The sequence below is a fragment of the Nerophis lumbriciformis genome, linkage group LG09, assembly GCF_033978685.3.
Source record: "Nerophis lumbriciformis linkage group LG09, RoL_Nlum_v2.1, whole genome shotgun sequence".
NCBI lineage: Eukaryota > Metazoa > Chordata > Actinopteri > Syngnathiformes > Syngnathidae > Nerophis > Nerophis lumbriciformis.
The window spans coordinates 9,487,941-9,493,152 of NC_084556.2; the positions used below are offsets into that span (position 1 = coordinate 9,487,941).

At 43.3% G+C, this 5,212-nt stretch overlaps 1 long non-coding RNA gene across 1 annotated transcript; it reads left to right on the plus strand.

The window, feature by feature from the left end:
* Positions 1-1,362: 1,362 nt before the first annotated feature.
* On the plus strand, positions 1,363-1,865 carry LOC140679009 (uncharacterized). The gene is made up of 3 exons (XR_012050593.1): positions 1,363-1,466; positions 1,537-1,588; positions 1,797-1,865. It is a non-coding gene; the product is annotated as an uncharacterized lncRNA (long non-coding RNA).
* Positions 1,866-5,212: the final 3,347 nt, after the last annotated feature.

Here is a 5,212-nt window from a genome sequence, read left to right on the forward strand (position 1 = left end):
ATTGGCAAGTATGGGTGGAAAAAATACATGTTCCAGCACAAACATTTCCCAGACTTAAAGTCTTTTTTCACTCCCCAGGGTGACAGGATGTGACAGAATGTTGTCCCAGACTGTTAAACTCTGGAAGGAGGTCAGCAAGTCAGAATAACAGCGGCGCCCTTTTTTGAAGTCTTGATGTTTCGCTAACAGACAGCTAACAGTCGTCGCATAGCGCTTCGACATGACAGATGTAGTGCCGAATTGTAGTTAATCACAGTGGTTTTCTGAAGTGTTCCTGAGCCTATGTGGTGATACCCTTTACACACCAATGTCGCTTTTTGATGCGGTACCGCCTGAGGGATATTTATATATATATATATAAGAAATAATTGAATTTGAGTGAATTCTAGCTATAGATATACTCCCCCTGACCACCTCACCCAAATCTCCTGAATTTGGAGGTCTCAAGGTTGGCAAGTATGTATTAACGTGCCGGCTGGAATAAACACACGCTGAGAAATAGCTCCGTGCCTGCCTACTTTATGGGTTATAGATAAACCCATGGATAACGGAGACATATATAATAGTCTCCTTTTCAGGTGTGAGAGGACGCTAAAGGCAGTGCCTTTAAGGCACGCCCCCAATATTGTTGTCCAGGTGGAGATCGGGAGAAATTCGGGAGAATGGTTGCCCCGGGAGATTTCCGGGAGGGGCACTGAAATTCGGGAGTCTCCCGGGAAAATCGGGAGGATTGGCAAGTATGGGTGGAAAAAATACATGTTCCAGCACAAACATTTCCCAGACTTAAAGTCTTTTTTCACTCCCCAGGGTGACAGGATGTGACAGAATGTTGTCCCAGACTGTTAAACTCTGGAAGGAGGTCAGCAAGTCAGAATAACAGCGGCGCCCTTTTTTGAAGTCTTGATGTTTCGCTAACAGACAGCTAACAGTCGTCGCATAGCGCTTCGACATGACAGATGTAGTGCCGAATTGTAGTTAATCACAGTGGTTTTCTGAAGTGTTCCTGAGCCTATGTGGTGATACCCTTTACACACCAATGTCGCTTTTTGATGCGGTACCGCCTGAGGGATATTTATATATATATATATAAGAAATAATTGAATTTGAGTGAATTCTAGCTATAGATATACTCCCCCTGACCACCTCACCCAAATCTCCTGAATTTGGAGGTCTCAAGGTTGGCAAGTATGTATTAACGTGCCGGCTGGAATAAACACACGCTGAGAAATAGCTCCGTGCCTGCCTACTTTATGGGTTATAGATAAACCCATGGATAACGGAGACATATATAATAGTCTCCTTTTCAGGTGTGAGAGGACGCTAAAGGCAGTGCCTTTAAGGCACGCCCCCAATATTGTTGTCCAGGTGGAGATCGGGAGAAATTCGGGAGAATGGTTGCCCCGGGAGATTTCCGGGAGGGGCACTGAAATTCGGGAGTCTCCCGGGAAAATCGGGAGGATTGGCAAGTATGGGTGGAAAAAATACATGTTCCAGCACAAACATTTCCCAGACTTAAAGTCTTTTTTCACTCCCCAGGGTGACAGGATGTGACAGAATGTTGTCCCAGACTGTTAAACTCTGGAAGGAGGTCAGCAAGTCAGAATAACAGTGGCGCCCTTTTTTGAAGTCTTGATGTTTCGCTAACAGACAGCTAACAGCCGTCGCATAGCGCTTTCGACATGACACACAAAAAGGCTGCCATGTTTCCCTTCCCACCCCGTCATGTCAACCGGAGTTTATTTACCCGTCGTGACAGAGTCGACTTGTCCGAGTGTGAGTTGTGTGTCTATTTTTAGAGCGTAGTGCGCGAGCTAGCGGTTGAAGGGTCCAGTCGAGCAATGTGAGCCGGGCATAACGAGATGAGCCAGCCAGCCGTCGGGAGTCATCACCGCGCTTCGGTGTGCACACTCCTGAGTGTCCTACTGAGGCTTCTTCTGCTTTGCTACACTTCAAGGTAATGAATCAACCCAAGGTAGAGGTTAGCTTAAAGTCGAAGGTTCTATTATTGTGATGGAGGTACCTGCCTTTTCTTGGCCGCTCTGGTTTTGTTTTCTCTCTAAAACAGTGCAATGAAATAAAATAAAAAAAACTGTCATTAAACAACACAAAGTGAGTAAACACTTTTCAGTGTTTTGGAACATTTTGCTCACAGTCTTTTATCAAAATAAATATGTGTGTCAGAATTGTTGCGGATATTTACATAAAGAAATGGAGCCCCAGTCTTGTCATAGTGCAGTGTGCCTCGGAGTCTGTTGACAAGTAAATTGTGTTCCCCCCTTTTTAGCGTGAAACAAATAATATAATTAAAAAAGTGAAAGTTTTTTCTTCAACAGTGGATCATCAAATTAGGGTTTTGTCCCCCTAAAAACAATAATAAAAAGGGAGAGTTAAATGACAAAGTTGAGTTTTTACCCCCCTTGTTTAGCCTAAAAAAAAATAAAAAATTAAAAGGAAAAAATATATAAATATATTTTTACAAAACCCGAAATCTGTGAAGGTGGCACGTTGTGTAATTCGTAAATAAAAAGGGAATACAATGATTTGCAAATCTTTTTCAATTTATATTCCATTGAATAGACCAGGGGTCGGCAACCCAAAATGTTGAAAGAGCCATATTGGACCAAAAATACAAAAACAAATCTGTCTGGAGCCGCAAAAAATTAAAAGCCATATTACATACAGATAGTGTGTCATGAGATATAAATTGAATTAAGAGGACTTAAAGGAAACTAAATGAGCTCAAATATAGCTACAAATGAGGCATAATGATGCAATATGTACATATAGCCAGCCTAAATAGCATGTTAGCATCGATTAGCTTGCAGTCATGCAGTGACCAAATATGTCTGATTAGCACTCCACACAAGTCAATAACATCAACAAAACTCACCTCTGTGGAAAGTTTGGTGGACAAAATGAGACAGAAAAAGAAGTGGCATAAAACACGTCCTAGAAAGTCGGACAAAGTTATACATGTAAACAAACTACGGTGAGTTCAAGGACCGCCAAAATTAGTAGGACAAAACGGCGCTCGCCAAATACTCGAATCAGTGAAGCATGTTTAATATAAACAGTGTGCTTTGTAACAATTAGGGAGGCTTGTGTCATGTTTGTCCTTCTACATAAACCATATTAAAACAAAAAATAGATTTTTTTTCCCCCTCATCTTTTTCCATTTATCATACATTTTTTAAAAAGCTCCAGAGAGCCACTAGGGCGGCGCTAAAGAGCCGCATGCGGCTCTAGAGCTGCGGGTTGCCGACCCCTGGAATAGACAAAGAAAAGATAATTAATGTTCGAACTGAGAAACGTATTTTTTTTTGCAAATAAACATTAACTTAGAATTTAATGGCAGCAACACATTCCACAAAAGTTGGCACAGGGGAATTTGTATCACTGTGTTACATGGCTTTTCCTTTTAACAATACTCAGTAAACGTTTGAGAACTGAGTTAAAAGTTCAAGTTAAAGTACCAATGATTGTCACACACGCACTAGGTGTGGCGAAATGTGTCCTCTGCATTTGACCCATCCCCTTGTTCACCTCCTGGGAGGTGAGGGGAGCAGTGGGCAGCAGCGGTGCCACGCCCGGGAATAATTTTTTTGATTTAACCCCCAATTCCAACCCTTGATGCTGAGTGCCAAGCAGGGAGGCAACGGGTCCCATTTTTATAATCTTGTATGACTCGGCCGGGGTTTGAACTCACAACCTACCGATCTCAGGGTGGACACTCTAACCACTAGGCCACTGAGTAGGAGGAGACCAATGTCAAAAGCTTTTCAGGTGGAATTCTTTCCCATTCTTGCTTGATGTACAGCTTAAGTTGTTCAACAGTCCGGGGTCTCTGTTGTGGTATTTTAGGCTTCATATTGCGCCGCACATTTTCAATGGGAGACAGGTCTGGACTACAGGCAGGCCAGTCTAGTACCCGCACTCTTTTACTATGAAGTCACGTTGATGTAACACGTGGCTTGGCATTGTCTTGCTGAAATAAGCAGGGGTGTCCATGATAACGTTGCTTGGATGGCAACATATGTTGCTCCAAAACCTGTATGTACCTTTCAGCATTAATGGTGCCTTCACATATATGTAATTTACCCATGCCTTGGGCACTAATACACCCCCATACCATCACAGATGCCCTGAGGTCGGTATGTTGTGAGTTCAAACCCCGGCCAAGTCATACCAAAGACTATAACACAATTGGGCCCCTTACCTCCCTGCTTTGACACTCAGCATCAAGGGTTGGAATTGGGGGTTCAATCACAAAATGTGATTCCAGGGCGCGGCCACCGCTGCTGCTCACTGCTCCCCTCACCTCCCAGGGGGTGATCAAGGGTGATGGCTCAAAAATAATTTCACCACACCTCATGTGTGTGTGACAATCATTGGTACTTTAACTTTCACTTAACAGATGCTGGCTTTTGAACTTTCCTCTTTGATCCCCTTGTGCACCCCCTGGGAGGTGAGGGGAGCAGTGAGCAGCAGCGGTGGCCGCGCCCAGCAATAATTTTTGGTGATTTAACCCCCAATTCCAACCCTTGATGCTGAGTGCCAAGCAGGGAGGCAATGGGTCCAATTTGTATAGTGCCAACTTCACTGGTTTTGGGTTTTGTATATGTAGTCGTGAAAAAAAAAATGGCTCCATGGCTTGATGGCGGCGGTGTTCTTCGACCAATCTTGCTCAAATTTTACAGGCATGTGCTTGTCAATCTCCTAAAGGTGTGTGCCAAATTTGGGCTAAACACATTCAAGTTACAGTGGGTTCTTCTGTAGAGAGCAATGAGCTGTGCGAGAAATTTCAAGTCAATTGCGAGAAACCACTCATGGGGTCAAATTTTGGTGTATTTTCCGGAAAACTAAAGCACACATTAAAGTTACAGTGGGTTCTTCTGTAGAGAGCAATGAGCTGTGCGAGAAATTTCAAGTCAATTGCGAGAAACCACTCATGGGGTCAAATTTTGGTGTATTTTCCGGAAAACTAAAGCACACATTAAAGTTACAGTGGGTTCTTCTGTAGAGAGCAATGAGCTGTGCGAGAAATTTCAAGTCAATTGCGAGAAACCACTCATGGGGTCAAATTTTGGTGTATTTTCCGGAAAACTAAAGCACAGATTAAAGTTACAGTGGGTTCTTCTGTAGAGAGCAATGAGCTGTGCGAGAAATTTCAAGTCAATTGCGAGAAACCACTCATGGGGTCAAATTTTGGTGT